Source organism: Sapajus apella, unplaced genomic scaffold (genome assembly GCF_009761245.1).
Source record: "Sapajus apella isolate SASKATOON/1434 unplaced genomic scaffold, GSC_monkey_1.0 scaffold127, whole genome shotgun sequence".
Taxonomy (NCBI): Eukaryota; Metazoa; Chordata; class Mammalia; order Primates; family Cebidae; genus Sapajus; species Sapajus apella.
Genome location: NW_022437067.1, coordinates 3,863,121 through 3,887,028, shown reverse-complemented (window position 1 = coordinate 3,887,028; position 23,908 = coordinate 3,863,121). Strand labels below are relative to the sequence as shown.

General features: G+C 40.9%; 1 long non-coding RNA gene across 1 annotated transcript; it reads right to left on the bottom strand.

The window, feature by feature from the left end:
* Positions 1 to 1,528: 1,528 nt before the first annotated feature.
* LOC116539250 lies at positions 1,529 to 19,627 on the bottom strand. The gene is made up of 3 exons (XR_004263966.1): positions 19,379 to 19,627; positions 14,733 to 14,735; positions 1,529 to 1,540 (listed from the first exon to the last, which is right to left on the bottom strand). It is a non-coding gene; the product is annotated as an uncharacterized LOC116539250 (long non-coding RNA).
* Between the last annotated feature and the right edge of the window lie 4,281 nt (positions 19,628 to 23,908).

The following is a 23,908-nucleotide window of genomic DNA, read 5'->3' as shown; positions in this document are numbered from 1 at the left end:
ATATTCTTTTGAGAAATGTCTATTCACATCACTTGCTCACTTTTAAATGAGATTCTTTGCTTTTTTCTTGCTGATCTGCTTGTGTTCCTTGTAGATTCTGGATATTAGTGTTTTGTCAGATGCATAATTTGCAAATGATATTTCCTCCCATTCTACAGGTAGTAAATATCATCTGTTTACTCTGATGATTATTTCTTTTTCTGTGCAGAAGTTTTTTGTTTAATTATGTCTCATTTATTTATGAATTTTTGTTGCATTTCCTTTTGGGGTTGTAGTCATAAAATCTTTGTCTACGTCAATGTATAGGAGATTCTTCCCTAGGTTTTCTTCTAGAATTTTCATGATTTCAGGGCTTAGATTTAAGTCTTTAATTCATCTTGAGTTAAGTTTTGTATATGTGAGAGACAGGGATCTGGTTTCATTCTTCTACATGTGGTTATCCAGTTCTCCCAGCACCATTTATTAAATAAGTTGTCCTTTCCCCAATTTATGTTTTTGCATGCTTTGTTAAGGATCACTTGGTTGTTAGTGTTTGCCTTCATTCCTAGGTTCTCTATTCTGTTCCATTGGTCTATGTGTTTACTTTTATGTTATTACCATGTTGTTTGGCTACTATAAACTTGTAGTATCAGTCAGGTAATGTGATGCCTCCAGATTTGCTCTTTCTGCTTAGGATTTCTTTGGCTGTTCAGGTTCTTTTGTGGTTCCATAGGAATTTTAGGATTGCTTTTCTACTTCTGTGAAAAATGATGTTGATATTTTGATAGGAATTGCATTGAATCTGTTGATTGCTTTGGACAATATAGTGAGTTTCACCCTATGGATTCTTCCAATCTATGAGCATGGGATGTATTTCTATTAGCTTGCACCATCTGATTGCTTTTAGCCATGCTTTGTAGTTCTCCTTGTAGAAATCTTTCACTTCCTTGGGTATTTTATTTTATTTTTCATAGCTGTTGTAAAAGGAATAAAGTTCTTGATTTGATTCTCAGCTTGATTGTTGTTGGTGTATGGCAGTGATACTGTCTTGTTTACATTGATTTTGTAGCCTGATACTTTACTGAATTCATTTATGAGATCTTGGAGTCTTTCAGAGGGGTCTTCTAGAGTTTTCTAGGTTAAGGTAACTAGGAAACAGAGATAGTTTGTCTTTCTCTTTTCCAGTTTGGATGCCCTTTATTTCTTCTTTTGCTTGATTGCTCTGGCTAGTACTTCTCTTTAGTTCTTTACATATGCTTTCCTTTAGCTCCTTTAGCATATTTTAAATAACGATTTGAGCATTTTTCTAGTAAGTTATATGTCTGGACTTCCTCAGGGACAGCTTTTATTAATTGCTTGCTTTTTTCCTTATGTGTGGGCCATACTTTTTAAAAATTTATTTTTATGCAGTGTGATTTTTTTGTTGTTAAAGATTGGACATTTTGCGTACTATGATATAGCAGCTCTCTATACATCAGTTTTTCTTTCTTCCCAGGTTCATATTGCTTCTTGGTGTGGTATTTGTTTGTTTAGTGACTTTTTTGAACCAATTGTGTAAAGTCTGTATATTTTTGTCATGTGTATTCACTGTAGTTTATGTTCCATAGCTTAGTGATCAGCTACTCATTGAACAGAGATATATGCCTGAAAGAAAAAAAATTCTGAGTCTTTGCAAATGGGCTGTGTGTACTGGGGGCATGTCTTCAGTCCTAATCTGGGTGATTTACAGTCCTGATTTGGCTCTCACTTCTGGCTTGGGCAGAATCTAAAGGTCAGGCATAGAATAGGTGAAAACTCAGCATATTCTCAGGGCTTTTCTGAGCTGCACCCAGCCCTAGGCATGTGGATGGACTCCTAGGCTTTTAGGATATGTTATAGCTTTTCAAAGCCTTCATTCTTCCCAAAAAATCCTATTCTTTAGTCTTTCCTCTCAAGCTTTTGGTGAGTTTATTTTTCACCCCAATGACTACCCATTGCCCCAGGGTGCAGCAACAAATATGTTTGGCTCTAAATGTTTTCAACAGAGGTCTTATGGTTGGCTGCTTCAGACCTGGGAGAAAGTCCAGTAAGTTGAGACAAAGACAACTCCTTTGAGCCAGTCCTCCAGGGCACTCCTAGACAGGCTGAGCAACCAAACACAGTTCTTTGTGAATGAGATCTGTTCTGCTTCCTCTGGTACTAGTACCTATGCTGGGACCATACACTTTTTTCTTTGGGGCTTATTGCCAAGCTGAGGAGCAGGATATGGGACCAGGGGAAATTAAAAGACCACAAATCTTGCCATTCTTACCGAGGTTCTGGTGTTTTTTTCTTGGTTGAACACTTTGCGCTGCTTGTTATAGGCGCTTGGTTTGTTTCCAGAGATCTAAAAAGTTGCTTCTGACAGTTTTTATCAGCCTTTTCATTGCCTTTTTGGAGCAATGGGCTTTGGAGTTTCCTATGCTGCCATTTTCTCTGACATCCCATAACCAAATTTTGATTGCATTAATTTCTATATTTTATATATTCCCCTACTTTATGGATATCAGCTATTCTCTTTATTATTCTCTTTCTTCTATCATTTTGGATTTGATTTAATTTTCTTTTTTTACATTCTTCAGATAAAATTTTAGATCTTTGACTTTTCAACCTTTCTTCTTTTCTAATAAATGTGTTTAAGATTAGAAATTCCCCTTTCAGTAGTATTTCTGGAGCCTTGGTTTATTGTATCATTCATTATCTATTAACTAATAAAGTTTTAGGGCTAAAAAGGGAGAACTAGTAAAAATATTAGATTAATTCTAAATAACACAAGAAAGGAGAAACAAGAAATATAAAAAATCTGAGTCAAGTTCAAAGTACATGGTAAAATAGCAGATATAAACCAGCCTTATCAGTCATTACAGAATATGTAAATGGACCCAATTCTTCAAGTATGTAAAGGTTAAGATAGCCCGACTGGAAAAGGAACTAAGAAAGAGCTACTCCATTGCCAGCATCAGCCAAAGGACCGGTGATGCAGTTGAGGAAGGAGACCCACAATGCTCTTCAGTCTTCTGCATGGCATCTCAAAAGAGAAGCTAGAAGTCAGCCAGAAGGGAGACTGGTTGGCACCTCCGGCCAGGGTAAAAATAAGACCCCTACTGCTTCCCACAATCTCTTCTATAGATTGCAGGCATGGTATGGAGGAATCTTTCTGGAAGGCATTGTTTTTACCCAAACAAGATCAAATCCCCACCTAAGCCATATACCCCATGCCTACTCCATGAGACAAGATCCTTTCACATGTGATTTCTAAAACTGTAAACCCAAGATCCTTTCACATATAATTTCTAAAGCTGTAAACACAAGACCCTTTCATGTGTAATATCTAGAGTTGTAAGATTATATAAAGGCAGGGCTTCTCTTTGTCAGGCAAGTTTGGCTATTAGGCAGCTATGCCGCCTTGCTCCTGGCTAAAATAAATCACCCCTTCCTTCCTAGTTCGATGTCTGAGAGGTCTGTTTCTCATGGCCATTCCTGCTTTATAGTTACACTAACATTATACAGAATAGGCTGTAAGGCAACAATCATCAGTAGAACCGGGGACATTCCATAAATGGGCTAACTGACCAGAAGGACATTAGTAAATATGTATGTACCCCCAAAAAACAAAAGACATAAATCAGCAATCGCCAGAACTAAAACAAAGAAAAGCAATACGTAACCAATGTGGAAGACTTTAACAAACTCCATAACTAATAAAACAAGAAGATAATAAAAATAAGAAGTATACAGATCTGGACAGGACACCTAATAAAAGACCTAATGAATATACAGAAAACATTGCATCCAATAGCAGCAGAGTGCTCGTTCTGTCTTTCAAGCATATAGAATCATTTACCCAGATTGACTGTACATTGGACCATAAAAAAGTCTCAACAAATGTCACAGGATTAGAGTTATTCAGAGTAGGTTCTCTGACCACAGTGGAATTAAGCTAGAAATCAGTAGGAAATCCCTTACTGTTAGGAAATTAAACAATTCACCTCTAAATAATCCATGTGCCAAGAGGAAGTCACACTTGAAACTATAATGTATTTTGAACTGAATAATAAAATATGCCACAAATGGACCTCTCTAGCATCCAGCAACCAGGGCTTAACCCTTGCCCAGAAGTTGGTCTTTAGGGGTCTGCTCCAGCATGAAGGTCATGTCTGCTGTTTCAAGTTTGCCCTTTGCCACATGTTAACGATTTAGATAACACCCTCTAGCCCACCACCTTGTTAGAGCCATGACTTCACATCTTCTACACAACCAGCATACTACTCTTAGCCCAGTGTGGATGCAATAAGCTTCTTCTGGCAAGAGCAACCTATTATTAACCATTTCTGGTTATCCTTGGCAGTGGTGTCTTTGCAAAGTGGAAAATATTCTTTAATTCCAAGCAAGGATAAAAGTGTTCAAAGGTTTATAAGGCTTTAGTCACCCAAAGAACCAATTCATATGACTATTTATCTTTTTCTGCCCTTGTAAATCATCACCTCGGAGGTATCCCGATACTCTTGATTTCCAACGGACAAGCTTCTTGCAAATGAACAATTTCAATTGCTATATCCATAGTGCTACTCAACATACCCTCAAGCAGCATACTTAACATGAAAGGCTGTTTAATTGCCAGTAAATAGTAGAATAATCTTTTGAAACAATGTAACAAACATAATTGAAATAATCTTAATGTGTTTCATGTGGTAATAACCACTTATGTAAGATTAACACCATAGAAAGAAAAGACAAGGAGGCAGGTGGGCTTTGCAGTAAATCCTTCTGTTGTTTCCCCAGCTGGTCACTTTTGTTTCCTTTGTAAGTTTTTCAGCTAAATGAAATAAGGAACTATCATCTTATAAATAGTCAGTGAAAGTGAATAATTGGTAGTGTAGTTATTATCTTAGCATGTTGAATTAAATGTGTGAAATGAGAATTCAAAAGCTACAGCATAAGACAGCACTTAAGAGGAAGGCGCTTTGCACAGGAACTTCTTTAAGAAGAAAACTAAAGATTCATTCATTCATTCATCAACAATTCAATGTACCATTAAATCAGTGGTGATGCCTGAAGTTAATGGTTTTATCTGACTCTACCCCAAAGTCATGTGAACCTAGAATTTGTATCTAAGGTAACACTACAATGAAGAAAATAACTGAATAATCTAAAGCACCTGCTCTCTTACATTCTCTCTCGTGTCTCTTTTGATGACTCTGTGAGACAGGTAATCTCCATTCCATTTTAAGGACAAAGAAGCCCACACTCAGAGACGTGAATTGGCCACATTACTAGTTAACATTTGGTGGGAATTCCCATTGTGCTGCTGAGCCCCAGGGCCTTATTCTTTCCCTACACCACAAAGTGCAGCAAGCACAGACCCCACAGGTTTAAGGTGGATCAGAAGGAAGGGAATGTTTGGATTATATCAGGGTCTGCTTTAATCGGGCATCATGAAGTGACAGACATGGAGACAACTGCCTTTGAAAGTGCAGTTTACACTTCACAGTTCCCAAGAGGGAGGCCAAATCATGCAGGGGCCATACGGGGAACACCAGGCTGGTGAGAAGGCAGAAGGAGCCAGCAGGTAGCAAGGCTCAGAGACTTCACTGTGATTCCCACAGGAAAGAATGGGTGAGGCAGGGTGGGAAACTTTAGGATTCCAGTACTGAGCTTATAGGGGTGGTCTCTAACTGTCTGATACCTGGCCGACATTGTTTAGCTGTGTCCCCACCCAAATCTCATCTTGAATTGCAGCTCCCATAATTCCCATGTGTCATGGGAGGGACCCGGTGGGAGATAACTGAATCGTGGGAGTGCTTTTCCCCATACCGTTCTCGTGGTAGTGAAGGAGTCTTACGAGATCTGATGGTTTTATAAGGGGTTTCTCCTTTTGCTTGAGTCTCATTCTCTCTTGCTGCCACCACGTCCCTTTGCTCTTCTTTCATCTTCCACCATGATCGTGAGGCCTCCGCAACCATGCGAAACTGTGAGTCCATTAAACCTCTTTCCCTTCTAAATTACCCAGTCTTGGATATGTCTTCATTAGCAATGTGACAGCAGACTCATACACTGACCCTGGGGTAATTTAGAGCAGGGGAAGTGTTGGCCTGGTGCATGGAAATTACATAAAGAAGGGGTTGGCAATGTGGGATTTGGAGGGGTGGTTTACATAGGAAAGGAACACTCACAGGTCAGTTATTTATTGTCTCTAGGAATTTGCCCTGGGAAGGGCAGTCCCTCCAGGATTAGCAAAGATCTAAGGAGGTCAAAGCAACACAAAACACAGAAAATTTAAAAAACATAGATGATAGAGAGAAACCTATAATTTCTATTTAGATGGTAGGGAAACCAGGGCTTTTCATCTAAAGCTCTTTTGCAGAAGCAACAACAGAGGGCCTGGGGATGGAGCACAAACCCTGCCGTGCTTCTGCTCCAGCTGTGGGCACTCCGGCGTGTGGAGGGCATCCTGCATGTGCATCTGCATGGCAGACAGCAGGTGTGCTCCAGACACCTTGAAGGAAGAATCAGTGACTATCTTTGGTGGGGTTTCCCAGACCCTGAACCAAGGACTTCTTGTATGGAGGCAGTTTATTTGGGAGGCGATCTTAGAAGTGAGAAAGTAGGGAAAGTGAGAAGGGGAACAGAAAAAGTCCGATCTAAGCAGCGCTAAAGACAGGGCCATGTTTGTGGGCACATGAGGTTCGAACCTGCAGGAGACTCTTAGGACAACCATTGCAGCATGCCCCAGACTTGTCTCCCACCCCAGGAGGAGGACGGTGGGCATTCTGTCACTAGCTCTCAGCCGCCATCCTTTGAGAGTTGCCTCAAGAAAGGATGAAGTGAGCACTAATGTCTCTATTTCTGGGCCATAATTGCATGCAGGTGGACCAACTCTTAGAGTGTAGGTGAGGAGGAGGAGACGTGCAGGCATTTGAAGGGAGAATCACAGCTATGAGTGAACGCAGGTGGGCTGAGGGCACCCAGGGAAGGTGTCAAGAGGACTAGCTATAAGAACAGAAGAATAAAATGTATGGTCTCTTTTTGAAGAACATGAATGCGTTGATTTCATTCTCATCCATGCAGGTCATAAAGTGTACAGAAAGCAATAGGTATGACTACAGGCTTTCCTGTTTGATCTCAGGACCAAAAAATTGGTGTGTGTCTCCTGAGCATTTCATCTGTTTGTAGTTCTGTGTACACCATGAATTGTGTAATTCCTAGTGTTCCCTCCTTGTGTCAGCTAAAAAAACCCAGAAGCTTAGAACCAAAATTTATGCCTTACCTCCACCAAGTGTAGAGATACTTTAGAAGTTACTATTTTATATTGATTTCAAGATCTCTTTATAATCTTACTCTCACTCTTCTTTCTCTTTTTATTCTGAATTTAAATCTATGATTCATTGCTATAGTTTATATGTCTTTACAAGGCGTCCTGACTCTTAGACAAAATTCTTGTGCTAGTGAGGAAGCTTGGTTGCACGTGTCAGACGCCTAACTCAGAGTAGGCTAAACAACAAGAAAGAATGTTTCGGCATACATAACTGAGGAAAATGTCTTGCTCCAGGCATACTTGGATCCAGAAATTCAAATAACATCATTAATATTGTCTTTCTCTTATCTCTCTGCCTTCTTCCTTCTTTTCCTCTCCCTTTGTTATTTTTCAGTTCTCTCTCTCACCTCTTTCAGCTTTCCTCTGTGTTGGCTTTACTCTCAGCAGGATTATTCCAGTTAGTCTTAGTCTGTCCTCACACTGCTAATAAAGACATACCTGAGACTGGATAATATGTAAAGGAAAGAGGTTTAATGGACTCACAGTTCCACATGGCTGGGAGGCCTCACAATCATGGTGGAAGATGAAGGAAGAGTTAAGGGATGTCTTACATGGCTGTAGGCAAGAGAGAATGACAATCAGGTTAAGAGGGAAACTCTTTATGAAGCCATCAGATCTCATGAGACTTCTTCACTACACAGGAACAGTATGGAGGAAACCACCACGAGGATTCAATTACCTCCCACCAGGTCCCTCCCACAACATGGGGGAATTACGGAACTTACAATTCAAGATGAGATTTGGGTGGGGACACCGCCAAACCATGTCAGTGGCGCAGAATGACCACTGGCTGCTCTAGGTTCAGATCAGTCACAAGTGATGAACCCGGAACTACCATCAGAGGACGTCACCTTTTTCTTGGTAGCTTGAGCAAGTTTCCTCGATGGGCTCTGATGAGTCCTGCTTCAGTTAACTTTGCACTTCTGTGATGGGGTCTTCAGTTCTGGAGACACTTGCAATGGGTACCCCATCAGAAGGAGAAGAAGGAGAGAAGGAAAGACTGCTGCAAAGTCACAAATGAGCTGCCCCAGTTTACAGCCATAAGAAATTCATGGTCTGATAGGTAGATACGGTAGCCAGGGGGTGAAGGAGAGAGGTGGGAGAGAAACGTGTGTCATATGTTGACTACTCACATTTGCTAGACCTTGGGCTGAGCATTTCACATGGGGTATGTCACTGAATCCTCAAAAGAACCCTGTGAGGCAAGGTCAGTTTCTACTCACAGTTTAAAAATGGGAAAAGTGAGGCATAGCTAGGAAGTGATGAAGGCAGGATTCAAAGACACACACATTGGCTCTGAAACCAAGACTGTTAGCCAGGATGGAAGAGCTGGTTTGGGCAGCAGAAGAGATAAAAAGGCTATTTCTGTAGAAAAGGACCCATGCTACTGGGTGGGTGAAGGTGGGGTAGAGAACTAGGCTACTTTTGAACATGGAAAGTTTGAAATGCCTTTGAGGCATCCATGCAGAGTCAGAGGTAGACAGTTAAATACCTGTGCATGGAATGCTAAGGAGACATTTGGGCCACAGATAGAACTTTGGAGGCAGTGAGGTCATGGGCAGGTATTTGCTTGCCTGGACAGAGGAGCCTGTGTGAGAGACAGGGGACAACAGACTCAAACCTTCAGTATCTTTACCGTGGCATGGCCAATTAGAGGAGGCATAAAATAATGTTCCAGAAAAAGAAAAAAAGAGAGCATTGATTAGCAGAAGCCCAGGGAAGAGTGTTTCAGAAAGAAGGCAGGGTCTGTAGTGTCAAATAAATACTACTTTGATAAGATAAAAATTGAAAAAGGTCCCTTGGCATGAGGGCATGGTTACCATAACAAAGTCGTTTCACTGACTGTTGGGCGGTGAACCAGATCAGTGAGTCAGGAGTGGGTCGATGTGTGGGTGTGAATAAAAGGGCTTAGTGAGAATACACAGCCTCGTGAAAAGATTTGAAAACACAAAACAGGCGTGTCAAGGAGGATGTGGGGGATGGGAAAGAGGATTGAACATGTTAGAAATTTATGCGTTCTATTTGAATAGGAAGTGTCAGTATAAACTCATCTTCTGTTTTCTTTCCCCAAACACATATTTTCTAGCTCTTTTCACTGAAAACGCCTAGGAACAAGGATGTCCCAATAGCAAAACAATCCTGTCATCCAGAGTGTGGGTGTTAAATACTGTTTCCCCCAAAAGGAATCAGAGATTCTTACAGAAAGGGGTGTTTTCCGTTCTGGAGTGGGAAGCATTTAATAGGATTCTAGGACTTCCTGTGCCTGAATGCAAGGAAGCATTAAAAGACCAATGGCTCATGTCAAAAAAACACGAGACACAGTGGCTCACGCCCGTAATCCCAGCACTTTGGGAGGCCGAGGCGGATGGATCACAAGGTCAAGAGATTGAGGCCATCCTGGTCAACATGGTGAAACCTCATCTCTACTAAAAAAAAATACAAAAATTAGCTGGGCATGGTGGTGCACACCTGTAGTCCCAGCTACTCGGGAGGCTGAGGCAGAAGAATTGCTTGAACCCAAGAGGCAGAGGTTGCGGTGAGCTGACATTGCGTCATTGCACTCCAGCCTGGGTAATAAGAGCAAAACTCCGTCTCAAAAAAAAAAAAAAAAAAAGAAAAAACACGGGATCCAAATGCAAGGGCTCCCTTTCACCTCCAATAGGACAATTTAGGGCACTGGGGACATTGTTAATGAAATAATGGGTTAATAAATCTGCAAAAATGGAGAGAAGGAAGGAAGGAAGGAGGTGTCTGATGAGTGGGGAGGAAGTGGGAATCTCATCTCCAAATGTAACCCCCAGGTGTCGAGGGAGAGAGCTGGAGGGAGGTGACTGAATCATGAAGGCAGTTTCCCCCATGCTGTTCCTGTAGCAGTGAGTGAGTTCTCTTGAGAGCTGACGGTTTTAAGAAGCGTCTGGCAGTTTCCACTTTGTTCCTCTCTCCCTCCTGTTGCCATGTAAGACCTGCCTTGTTTCCCCTTTGCCTCCTGCCATGATTGTAAGTTTCCTGAGGCCTCCCCAGCCATGCAGAACTGTGAGTCAATTAAATCCCTTTCCTTTATAAATTACCCGTCTCAGGTGGTATCTTTATAGCAGTGTGAGAACAGACTAATACCGATGGTAAGTACACAGGAGCTTCTGATGAGATCTCGAGACCTGTGGAGGGGGAAGGGCTGAGTGCAGGAGATGGAAGGAGGAGGAGGCTTTGATAATGAGGGGGATTGAAAAAGCAGTCATTGGTGGTGTGGGGCAACTTGCCACAATGACAGCAAGGCATTCAGGGATGACAAGGGACACAAGAAGCAGGAAATGTTGGACAATATAAGGAAGGTGTCTTCGTTTCCTCAAGCTGCTGTGACACTCTCATGGGCTGGGCAAATTAAACAGTAGGCAATTTTATCACAGTTTTGGATGGCAGAGGTCCAAGATCAAGGTGTCATCAGGGTTGGCTTTTGGTGAGGACTTTCTTCCTGGCTTGTGGATGGTTGCTTTCTCATTGTGCCTTCAACTTGGACTTTCCTCTGTGCATGCATGGAAAGACAGAGACAGACAGACAAACAGAGAGAGAGAGAGAGAAAAAGAGAGAGAGAGAGAGAGATCCAGTCTTTTCCTCTGTTTTTTTTTAAATTATTTTTTATTTTTTTTAGGCCCTGGGTACGAGATTCTTTTTTTTTTTTTTTATCACATTTTAGGTTTGGGGTTACCTGTGAAGAACATGCAAGATTGTTGCATAGGTACACACCTGGCAGTGTGATTTGCTGCCTTCCTCCCCATCACCTATATCTGGCATTTCTCCCCATGCTGTCTCTCCCTAACTCCCCATCCCCCGCTGTCCCTCCCCTATTTCCCCCCAACAGACCCCAGTGTGTGATACTCCCCTCCCTGTGTCCATGTGTTCTCATTGCTCAACACCCACCTTTTCCTCTTCTTACAAGGACACCATTCCTATTAGATTGGGGTAGTACTCTTATGACCTCCCTTAACCTTCCTTATCTCTAAATACAGTCATATTGGAGGTTAGGGCTTCATCATATGAATTTTAAGGAATGTAATTTTGTCCATAATAGAAGAAAAAGGATCCAAGCCCGATGTATTAGATGGGCCTGTCTATGAAGGATAAAGTCAGAAAATTGGCTTGTAGGCAAAGGCTTGGGTCAGTCAGAGTGAGTGAAGAAGACTTGAGAGGCAGAGAGCAGTTCAGCAAAATGGCATGGACTCAGGGAACCAGAAATTGCCCCAAGAAGGCAGATTGGTCTGACATCTGTAATGGGGATTGAGAAAGAGGCCAAGTCCACCCGATCCTGAGATTCACAGCGTGCATGCCAGAAGTGTCTCTGTGCTCTGCCATTCCTGTTCTGTGTTTGGTTACATGGCATATGTTAGAGGAATAGAAGTAGCCAATTCACATCTTCCTGATCAATGTGATTTGAAATCTTGCCTTTAAAGGGAGCTTTCTAAGTTTCGTGGGGTGAGGTTAAGGATGAGACATGGAGGTGAAGAACCTACTTTTCTTCGTGTACACCACACACGCTTTCATGTTCCTTAATTGTTATTCTCTCCCGAGTGCTGGTGATATTTAGAAGTCTGGGCCATGTTTTCTGTAGCAATTATGTGAATTTAGTTAAATGGCCTCCCTGTTTACAAATGCTGGTCCAAGAAGAAAGGTGTCAGGAGGCATCTCTTAATTATGCTGCCAAGGGCAAACTTCTGGGAGTTGGGATGGACAGTTTGGCCTTCTGGCTTTTTTTCTGACTCTGGAGCTTTCTTTAAATATACAGGAGGTACGCAAGCATTTCCTGCTCCTGTGAAGTATTTCCAGGCATTAATTATTTTCATTATTAGCCTTTCTCCATTGCAATCACTCATCAAACTAATTTCTTTGAAGTATGAGGATGAAATTTCAAATTGGGCCTTCAAGTCCTTTTAATTGCATTTGAAGTGAGAATCAGCTGCGGGGTCTGTATCTGGAAGCATGAGGGTCTACTGCCGCACAAGATAAATCAAAACTCAGGCAGCTCTGAGCCTTTTCCAACAACACGGCATGGAAAAGAGAGCGGGAGAGAAAAAAAAATGACAAATCAACACAATTAAATCTGAAATTGCTGGCTTCCAAAATGAATTCATTCTTGTGAGTCAACATTGTTTTGGTTTTTAGATTAGGTTTGTTTTTCAAACCCATGTTTTCCCCAAACTGATTATTTTTGGTATTTTGTACACACTTGTGAATTTCCAACAGAATGTTAATGTACCTGACCTATTTCCTGCTTCTGTCTATTGCGGGAACAGCCGCATCAGTGTCTGGGATCACAATAGAGACCTCGGCTACCAAAGGTCTCACTGTTCTCCAAGATCTACAACTGCACTACCAAAATTGAATGGGCAGAGCCAATAAATGAGACCCAGTTGTATGTTTAAGGTGCATGTAGTCTCGAGGGAATGAATGTCAGGAATATGCGTACACGATGGGTTCCTGGACTATTGTAACAGCAGAAATGATAGGGACAAGTGTTAGAGATATTGAAAGGAAGGCTGACATCCAGCCTCAGCCAGAAGCCTTCGGATCAGTCTTTGTAGTGAAAGGGCCCTTGGAGTTGGGTTTTAAAGGGCACGTAGTGGTTATGTGAGAGCCAGGAAGATCTTCCATTGCCTGCCTAGGGTTGTGTCAGGTCCCCGTAAGCCTGGGACTAAAGCTTCGAGATGCTATGAGATCTCCCACTTTCTACTTTCCTAAAGCTTTTTGTCCGTCTCATGAAAGGATTTTTTATATTCCCCAGCATGTCGGTTGCAGCCTGGGAAGTGATTTGTGGAGCTCCTCTGCACTGTCCACTATGACTGTCTCTGCAGATGCACAAGGCCCATCCCTTCAATGCCATAAGTTAATAATCATAAAACGCCAAGTGAATTTGTTATTCTGGGGGCTTTGTGAAGAAAATGGAGTCAGTTTTCAGTTCATTTCAGCTTAATTACAACTCATGTAGGGGGAAGAGAGTGAAAGAAGTTACTAGAAAATTGATGGCTTCCTTGACAGAAATAGACTCAGGAGCTCAGAAAAGTGTATTTCTCCCTAGTTCCATCAAATGCCACAACATGTCAAACACTGCAACACGTTTTCTCCCTCTGCCCAGTCAAGGGCTAACGCATGGTGTGCATGTGTGTTCTATAATACTATACTGAACTAGATAAAATGCTGTCTTCTCCTGCTGAGATGGCTGTCTGCCTTTCCCAGCTTCTACTCCTAGCATGTTGGAAAGATGTAACACAATAAAAAATGCATTTGGTATTTGTTTTCCATTTTTGGCGTAGATTTTCCAAAACCCTTGGAATTTTCTGAGTGATAAGAGTATCTTTTGTTACTCATAACAAGCCCCTTTTGCTCACCCTTGAGTTAATGCTAGTGAGTTAATTCATAGTGGACCCCTAGATAGCTTCAGCTGGGAGTTGGTTGCCAGAAAAACAAAACATGTAATTAGAGGGCTAGAACTTACAACACTCCCACCCCCGACCCCTGGGAATAATAGAGTGCCTGGAAATTGAGTTCAGTCACCCAATCAATCATATCTACACAATGAAACCTCTATAAAACCCCCTAAATGATAAGATTCTACTTGATGAACATATCAAAATGCTGGGAGGTGGCATGAAAGCTGGAGAAGGCATGGAAGCTCCACCCTGCCCAACATACCTCGTCTTGTGTGTCAGCTCTGGGAGGTGACAAGGTGCTGAAGAAGGTATGGAAGCTCCACCCCATCCACTGTGTGGAAGAGACACACAGGGCACCCACACTTGCCCTGTGTGTCTCTTCCACTTGGCTGGTCCTAAGTTGCATCCTTCACCATAAAACCATAAGTATAACACTTTCCTGAATTCTAAGATGTGCTGCGAATTATCAGACCCAAGATGGGTGGTGGTGACTCTGAATTTGTAGTCATCCAGGCAGTTGTGCAGGGCACCTGGGGACTCAGCACTTGGAACTGGCATCTGAAGTGGGGGCAGCCTTGTGGAACAGAGCCCTATCAACTCTGGGTAGTTACTGTCAGACTTGAATTGAGTTGGAGGTCAGCTAGTTAGTGTCAGAGAAAAAACACACAAAGGCCATATTTATTAGTGGCAAAGTGAAGTTGACCAGCTTAAAAAGGTAATAAGCCTAAGATTCTACCCCAGATGTTAATATCCGTGTTTGGAAGTGTCTTTGTTTACCACAATCAGATTAAGATTTGAACATAGTAGTCCTTTGTGTATTTTGGTGTTTGAGAAAGAGATTAAAACACATCATGCCAATGGACACCAGTGAATGCTTCTAGTGTACAATTTAGAATTTGGAGATATTCAAATAACCCCATGGTCAAATAGCCAACGGATCAGTCAGAATATGAACTTTTAAGTGAAAATTAGTGAAAGGAAGGAAGTAAACTGGTTTTAACGTCCTCAGAGAAGTACTGCTGAATGATATGGTTTGGCTGTGTCCTCACCCAAATCTCATCTTGCATTGTAGTTCCCATAATCTTCACCTGTCATGGGAGGGACCTGGTGGGAGGTAATTGAATCATGGGGGCAGATACCCCCTTGCTGTTCTTGGATGGTGAGTGAGCTGATGGTTTGATAAGCACCTGGCATGTGCCCTGCTGGCATTCATTCTATCTCCTGCTGCTCTGTGAAGAGGTGATTTCCACCATGGTTGTAAGTTTTTTGAGGCCTCCCCAACCATGCGGAACTGTGAGTCAATAAAACCTCTTTTCTTTATAAATTACACAGTCTTGAGTATTTTCACAGCAGCTGGAGAACAGACTAATACACTAAGAATATAGTTACTCTAGGTGATGCTAGAAATACTCTGGTATTATGATAGATAATGTCACAGAGTAAGGAGACTTGCTAGGGTTTGAGTGAATTACCCAATACCTTTGGTTGTACTTGCTCTGCTGCTTCTGAAATGTGCACTTGAAATGCCATTAAAGAGTCTTTGAGAAAGAGTTTCTCATTGTTGCTAACCTATTTTTTTCTCTCTGTTCACTAAGGAGAGATTTCTATTTCCTTTGTGGGTCAGTTCACAAACCTGAAAAACTAATAAGCTGAGAGCAGAACTCCAGTGAGGAACTGTTTACTTTTTGCTCCCAGGCCATATGAGCTGGTTTTATTAACATAGCCCTCATAATTTCTACATCTGCAAAAGCTCTGTACATTAATGTGCAGAAAAGATCAGACCCAGCACACAGCTTGTCATGCTCCATAAAAATTTAATGGAAAATAAAATTCACTGTTCATAAGATCAATACGGTTATTCTCTTTCAGCAAACTGTGAATTATTGTTTTCATAAAATCATAATAATGTCGGCATATTGATGTTGAATGGAACTAGGTCTATTGTCAAACATAAAGTCATATTTAATCTTTTAATGCCTTCCTGTGTAAACCCCCACGTCTACATTCTGGGCATCTGTCACTCTCTAAAGACAATGTGAATCAATGATAATTTTGCTGCCATATTCTTTGTTATGTCGGTAGAACCATTGAGCCAGATGCCTACATTTTTCAGAATGGGCAGTAGTTAAAGATGTATTCTGGCCATCCAAATGGCCTTTGAAGATGCTCTAGAGATGCATCTTTTTAGAAGTGTCAGGGAACTGGGGGTGATTTGGCTAATGGTCTCAGTGGTCTCTTTTAACCCTAACATCCAGGATTCTAGGGTCCTGCCCTAAGATATGGCCATTTCTTGGAAAGAGCATGATAGTCACTCATTCTGATGCTAATCACACCATGTGGTAGACAAATCACCTCTCTGAGGCCCAAATCTTCATATAGGAATATTCGCTTTTTTTTCCATACTCATTCTCTGTGCTTGCAAAAGCTTCCCTTCAGGTCTCCTGGATGGATTCACATTCAATGTCAGGACTTAGTTCATTGTGAAGAAGCCTTCTTATCACATTTGTTCAGTTTGCTTGTGTCTTCGAGCTGATGACCAAAAACACTGACTCTGAAAACTTAGCTGCTGCCAGTCTGAACACCTGTGATGTTTCAACAGATTGAAACCCTGGTTTCAGTGTTGTAAAAGATGGCAGTCCCCTGCTGCCTTTCCCCAACTCCAGTGCTAATCCACCTGTAGAGGGCCATCCCGAGAGCTTTTGGGCTGGCAGGTACATGAGGCATGGAGGAAACAATCAAGACGTCAGTGGGGTGGGCTTCCTGGCTGCCAGATTCTGTGCAGGCCACAGTCCCTTCTGGGATGGTAGGAGCCTGGTGCAGAGAGTCTGGGACAAGGATTGGAGCTCCACAGATTCTCTGGAGGAAGTGAAAGCTCCTGCCAGCTGCCTTATCTCAGAAGGCCTGTTGGCCTCCCAGATTCCCAAAGGTCTGGGCTACAAGTAAATGGAGGACAGAGGGGCTGCTGCCCCAGAAATGCCAACCTTGCAGCTCAAGAAGGCTGGGAGGAGAAAGTTCTCTCTGTGCCGATTCCCAGACAGGGAGCTGCTGCCTTGCCAGCTGTTGCCTATTGGAGCAGAGGCTACTGAACCCCACCACTCCAAGTACCCTTGGGCCCAATGAGCCATGAGTTACCAAAGGAAAATAATAATGTACCCCGAAGGACTTGCACAGGCATGAGGAAGAAACAGAACACTGCAGGCTGGGGAGCTCCAGAAAGACTAGGTGCTAGAGAGCAAGTTGATCAAAGTCGTGAAGAACGGTTACAGAGATTCAGTTACACCATAAGTGAACCTTCTGGAAAACAACAAATTAACAAAATCAGATTATTTTTATTAGAACATGGAGTAGATGAACTGAAGGTTAGAATAAGTCGACATTAAGGCCCAAGTTAGTGGCCTAGAATAAGAATTGGCCAACTCTATCTCATAGTCCAAATCTGGCTCACCACCAGTTTTATAAATAAAGTTTTATTGGGACACAGACAAGCCCATTCACTTATGTATTGTATACTTCCGTTTTTGCATTACAATATCAGAATTGAGTAGGTGGGACAGGCCGTATAGCCCACAAAGTCTAAAACATTTACTAGCTGGCTCTTTGCAGAAAAGTTTGTCTGACTTTTGCCTAGGGGATAAAAGGTATTTTTCAAATCCCAAACAAAAAGCCATGGTTAAAAATACTGAGGAGAAAAATGAGTGATCTGTCTCTAAAACCCTTGTACAAGATTATTAGGAGTTCTAGGAAAAGAACAAAGAATAGATGAAAGAACAAATATTAAATAAATCCTAGAAATCAATTTTCCTGTGTGAGCTAGAAGGTAAGCTTCACAAAGATGGGTCTTTGGGTCATGGCTCTGTCTTAATCACCTGGGACATTAACTGGCACAGAATAGGTGCTTAGTAAATATTTGCTGTGCTGGCTTTCCTCTGTTTCTCCTCCAGATACACCATCCAGTTTTGATCAATTCATCGTTTTCCCCACGAGGCTTACCTGGATTAACTGAATATATGAGCTCTTTTGATCTCTTGCTTGCCTGTCATATTCTGCCAATAGAGGTGGGAGTGTGGGGTGCTGGGAGAAGGAAAGGCGGAGTGAAAACAGAACAAGGGAAGAAAACTGAGATTGGGGCATCCATAATTCCAACCTGGTTGCTAGAGAACTTGTGTATCCCTCTACCAAAGTCCACAGTTCTACCAAGGCACCTGCTCTGTACAGCTCTCTCCAGGTTCCTGTAACTCCCTCCTTTTTCCTCTCCAGGTCTAGGTGGTAATAGCTCCCAGCACTTACCAGCTTCAAGGGTCCCATTATCCTGTGTGAATTTCTTATCCCACTCCAACTATGTAGCTATCAAAATCTCTCCAATCACTAATTTGAGTATACTATCTGTTCCCTGATGAGATCTATCTATCTATCTATCTATCTATCTATCTATCTATCTATCATATATCTACCTTTCCATCCATCCATCCATCTATCCATCCATCCATCACTCTATCTATCTATCTATCTATCGTTCTATCTATCATTCTATCTATCTATCTATCTATCTATCATCTATCTATCTATCTAATCTATCGATCCATCTATCCATCATCCATTTATTTTATCTATCTATCTATCATCTGTCTGTCTATCCATCCATCCATCCATTTATTCACCCATCCATCCATCATTCTATCTATCTATCTATCTATCTATCTATCTATCTATCTATCTATCTATCATCTTTTTACATCTGGCTTATTCACTTAGAGTAGTATCTTCAATGCTTACCCATGTTTAGTAGGTGTCAGAATTTTCTTCTTTTTAAAGACTCAATAATATTTCATTGTATAAATACACCATATTTGTTTGTCATTTGATGAACAATTGGATTATTTCTATCTATTGTGAATTATGCAATAAGAATATGGGTAAACAAATATCTGTTTGAGTTGTTTTCAATTCTTTTGAGGATATGCTCAGGAATGAAAATACTGGATATGATGAATTTTATTTATTAAATGAATGATTGTGATAAAGAAAACATAGGAATATCAACTTTTTTATTAATCAAAACCCAGATATATAATTTGTTTCATTAAGACATCAGTAAACATTTCAACTGAGGCAAGGGATCTCTTGTTTAATATAACCACAATGCTATTTTTCCTAAAACTAAATATATGAAAACATATTCTTAATTTCCTCAATAACTATTAGACTTAACATCAGCTCTTCAAATTTCCAAATTGTCTCATGAGTGTCTTTTTATAGCTGGTTGGTTCAAATATCAAGATCCAAACAAGGTTCACACTGCATTTTGTTGTTGAGTTCCTAATATTTCTTTTAATCTGTAACAGTGCCCCCTGCAGGTCATTTGTCCTGTAAAATCAGCTGCATTCTGGATTTGTGATTTAGGCTCATAGATGGTTGTGAGGCAGTAGGGAACACATAATGCATTGTCTCTGTCTTTGAGATATTATGATTGATTTGTAGATCTGAGAGTTGTTAGGCTAATTTATTCATCTTTTATAGGCTAAGTTCCAAACAGGATTAATGAAAAATAATATTAACATTGTGAAATTCTTGAATTCCAAGGATGAGGGGAAAAAATGACATGTTTTTAATAGCAAAGCACAATATATTCGATAAAGAAAAATGAGACTTTTCATATCCTTCGCCCACCTTTGAATGGGCTTATTTGGTTTTTTCTTGTAAATCTGTTCTAGTTCTTTGTAAACTCTGGACATCAGCCCTTTGTCAGATGGGTAGACTACAAAATTTTTTTCCCATTCTGTTGGTTCCCGCTTCACTCTCAGGACTGTTTCCTTTGCCGTGCAGAAGTTGTGGAGTTCGATTACATCCCATATGTCCACTTTGGCGCTTGCTGCCAATGCTTTTGGTGTTTTGGTCATGAAGTCCCTGCCCACACCTATGTCCTGAATGATTTGGCTTCTTGCTCTGGTGGACAAGTTTGAATCAGACCAAACTTCCAATAGAGAACTAAAAAGCTGAATAAATTAAATTACCTCTATGTAGAGATAATAAAGAGTTTCCAAGGGAAACTTCAGGGATAAAAATAGTGGCAAGGAGAGAAATGTAGAGAGAAGGAGCCAGTAGTGTCATTATTTTTCTTTCTTTTTATTTATTTATTTTATTTTTATTTAAAATTTTTAATTTACTTTAAGTTCTGGTATACATGTGCAGATCTCGCCATGGTGGTTTGCTGCATCCACCCCCCCCCGTCTCCTACATTAGGTATTTCTCTTAACGTTATCCCTCCCCAATCCCCCAACCTCCTGTTATCCCTCCCCTAGCCTCCCTACCCCCCAACAGGCCCTGGTGGGTGATGTTCCCCTCCCTGTGTCCATGTGTTCTCATTGTTCAACACCCACTTATGAGTGAGAACATGTGGTGTTTGATTTTCTGTTCTTGTGTCAGTTATCTGAGAATGATGGCTTCCAGCTTCATCCATGTCCCTGCAAAATACATGAACTCATCCTTTTTTATGGCTGCATAGTATTCCATGGTATATATCTGCCACATTTTCTTTATTCAGTCTATCATTGATGGGCATTTGAGTTGGTTCCAAGTCTTTGCTATTGCAAACAGTGCTGCAATAAACATACATGTGTATGTGCATGTATCTTTGTAATTGAATGTTTTATAATCCTTTGGGCATATACCCAGTAATGGGATTGCTGGGTCAAGTGGTATTTCCAGTTGCAGATCCTTGAGGAATCACCCCATGGTCTTCCACAATGGTTGAACTAATTTACTCTCCCACCAACAGTGTAAAAGCATTCCTATTGGTCCACATCCTCTCCAACATCTGTTGTCTCCTGATTTTTTAATGATTGCCATTCTAACTGGTGTGAGAGTATCTCAATGTGGTTTTGATTTGCATTTCTCTAATGACCAATGATGATGAGTTTTTTTCATATGTTTGTTGACTGCATAAATGTCTTCTTTTGAAAAGTGTCTGTTCATATCCTTGACCCAATTTTTGATGGAGTTGTTTGTTTTTTTCTTGTAAATTTGTTTAAGTTATTTGTAGATTCTGGTTATTAGCCCTTTGTTAGATGGGTAGGTTGTAAAAATTTTCTCCTATTCTGTTGGTTGCCAGTTCACTCTAAGGATAGTTTCTTTTGCTGTAAAGAAGCACTTAACTTTAATTAGATCCAATTTGTCTATTTTGGCTTTTGTTGCCATTGCTTTTGGTGTTTTAGTCATGAAGTCCTTGCCTATGCCTACATCCTGAATGGTATTCTATGTTTTTATGATGTTAGGTCTTATGTTTAAATCTTTAATCCCTCTGGATTTGATTTTTGTATAAGGTATAAGGAAGGGATCCAATTTCAGCTTTCTGCATATGGCTAGCCAGTTTTTCCAACACCATTTATTAGATAGGGAATCCTTTCTCCATTACTTGTTTTTGCCAGGTTTGTCAAAGATCAGATGGAGTAGTGTCATTGTTTTTTATTGAGATCTTTGCCAATTTGTAAGCAGTATCCCAGAGGATGAGAAGGACAACAGAAAGTAGCAACTGAAAGGATAACAAGCTGCTGAGATCTTTTGACAGTCTGATAATGTTGCAGAGATAAAAGTAAAATTTTAAGACCTGACAAGAAAAAGGAATAGTGGTATACCTTTTAGAAAGAACTAGAAATTGACTAGTGCTGACAAAACTGAAATCCAGTTCTGAACGAGCTCAATCACTAATTGGTTTAAAGTGAAGAACACTTACTCAGATTGCCTGCCTAAAGCAAAAAAAAAATTCTCTCCAGAGGAAGATAACATCACTCATAATCTCAAATTATCATTCAAGCTTTTCTCATGCACTATGCATAAAAATTGACAGACACACCAGGGAACATGACCAAATGTCCAAGATCCAAGAGAAAAAACAGATAATATAAATAGACTTATAGTTGACTAAGATACTAAAATTATTATATGCAGAGTTAAAAATGAATAATGTGGTCCAAAATACAGATGGCAAGATGCTGAATTTCAGAAGAGAACTGTGTGCAGTGCAGTTTTCTGTTTGTACACCAGTTAAAATGTATTTAAATTTTGGCAAATTATATATATTATAGTGAACTGTATCACACATTGTGATTTCTTCTATCACAAAGTCAGTCTAAGAGTGTTAACTTCTCATAGCCAGCTCATAAGGTGAGATCTCTTTTGAGAGGGCAGCCTTGCCAGTCCCATGCAATGCAATCATTGGCAAGCCAAGTTGTTCTCTTTCACTTCTACCAAAACCCCTAGGATTACATCTTTTCCCTTTAGTTACCTAACTAGTTACCCAAGTAGAGGCACTACAATTAAACATTTGAAAAAGAAGAATTAGATTGGCACCAGACTTATCTTTTGCTGCTATGGAAACTAAAAGAGTTTGGAATAACATAAACAGACTGCTGAGGGAAAAGGGCTACTGCCCAGGAAACCAGACAAGCTTCACCTGATGGAAGAAAATCATCTCCAATATGCTAGGGCATAGATACTCCATCTGGGGAGGAGAGTTCAGAAATGAGCAGAATAGACGAGTTGACACTGGAAAGATGAGGGTGAAAACTTTGGGGAACTATACACTTATATATCTGTGTATATGTATGTCCATTTAGAAGTATTGAAAAGTTACCAAGGGAGCCATGACTTCAGGGGCAAAAATAATGGCAAAACAGAAATGTAGAGAGAAGCTATCCAGTATTGCCATCATTTTTCATTAAGATCTTTGCCAATTTGTAACCAGTATCCCAGAGGATGAGGTTTACAGAAAGCAGCAACTGGAAAGATAAGAAGTTAAAGGAATCCTTTAAGTAATTAAAAGGAAAATTTGCACAACATCACTTTCCCTAATCTCTTGGTTAAATGAAGTCACAAGGCCAGCTCAGATTCAGTGGAACAGAGATACATATTTACTCATATTTAAACATAATATAAGTTTTGAAAATACACACTGATGCAGTTAAATATGAATGCATAACAATAAAATGTCTGGATATGTATAAAAGAAGTAATATACTTGCCAAATACAAATTCTTGAGAAGACATACCTGCCAACTGGAATGGAGCTGTCTTGGTGTAGGGAGTAGGTGAGATAGGGACAGAGAAGGTAGACATCAATGCCCTCTCAGTACACAGCTAATTAGTCAGATGAGGCGATACCTATTTTGGTCAAGGAAAAGAGTTGGTACCATTTTTATACAATAATGAAGAAATACTTGTCTGATTATAAGTATACCAGATGGGAAAATACTTTGACATCAGCTACGTATTGCTTCATAATACAGCTTCAAACAACAATTGATTTTTCCTCATGATTCATGGAGTTGACTGGGATTATGGGGACTGGGGTTGGGGATGGGTTCAGCTAAGACAAAAGTACTGCTGGGTGTCTCCCTCTTCTTTCATCTTTAAAGAGCACAGCCTGAGTGTCTGTGCACAGAAGGAGGCACCAAAATGGCAAGAATGGAAATCTCAAAGACTCCTAAGTCCTTAGCTCTAGGATTTGCACAATATCACCTCCCCTAATTTCTTGGTTAAATGAAGTCACAAGCTCAGCTCAGATTCACTGGGTTGAAGACACTGACTCTATTTCTTGACATGAAGAACAATTATAACCCACTGTGAATGGACGTGGAACCATGCTCATAGCCCACTGCAAATAGATGTGGACACATGCTCATAGCCCATTGCAAATGGTCATGGACACATGGTCATTGCCCTCTGTGAATAGATGTGGACACATGGTCATAGCTCACTGTGAACAGATGTGGACACATGCTCATAGCCCACTGTGAGTGAACGTGGACACATGGTCATAGCCTTCTGTGGATGGACAAGGACAGACGGTCATAGCTCACTGTGAACAGATGTGGATACATGGTCATAGCCCACTGTGAGTGAACATGGACACATGCTCATAGCCTTCTGTGAATGGACGTGGACACATGCTCATAGCTCACTTGAGAATACATGTGGACACGTGCTCATAGCCTACTGTGAGTGAACGTGGACACATGCTCATAGCTCTCTGTGAATGGACATGGACACACGGTCATAGTCCACTGTGAGTGAATGTGGGCACATGGTCATAGTCCACTGTGAGTGAATGTGGGCACATGGTCATAGCCCACTGTGAATGGTCGTGGATGGTCAGAGCCCACTGTGAATAGTTGTGGTCATG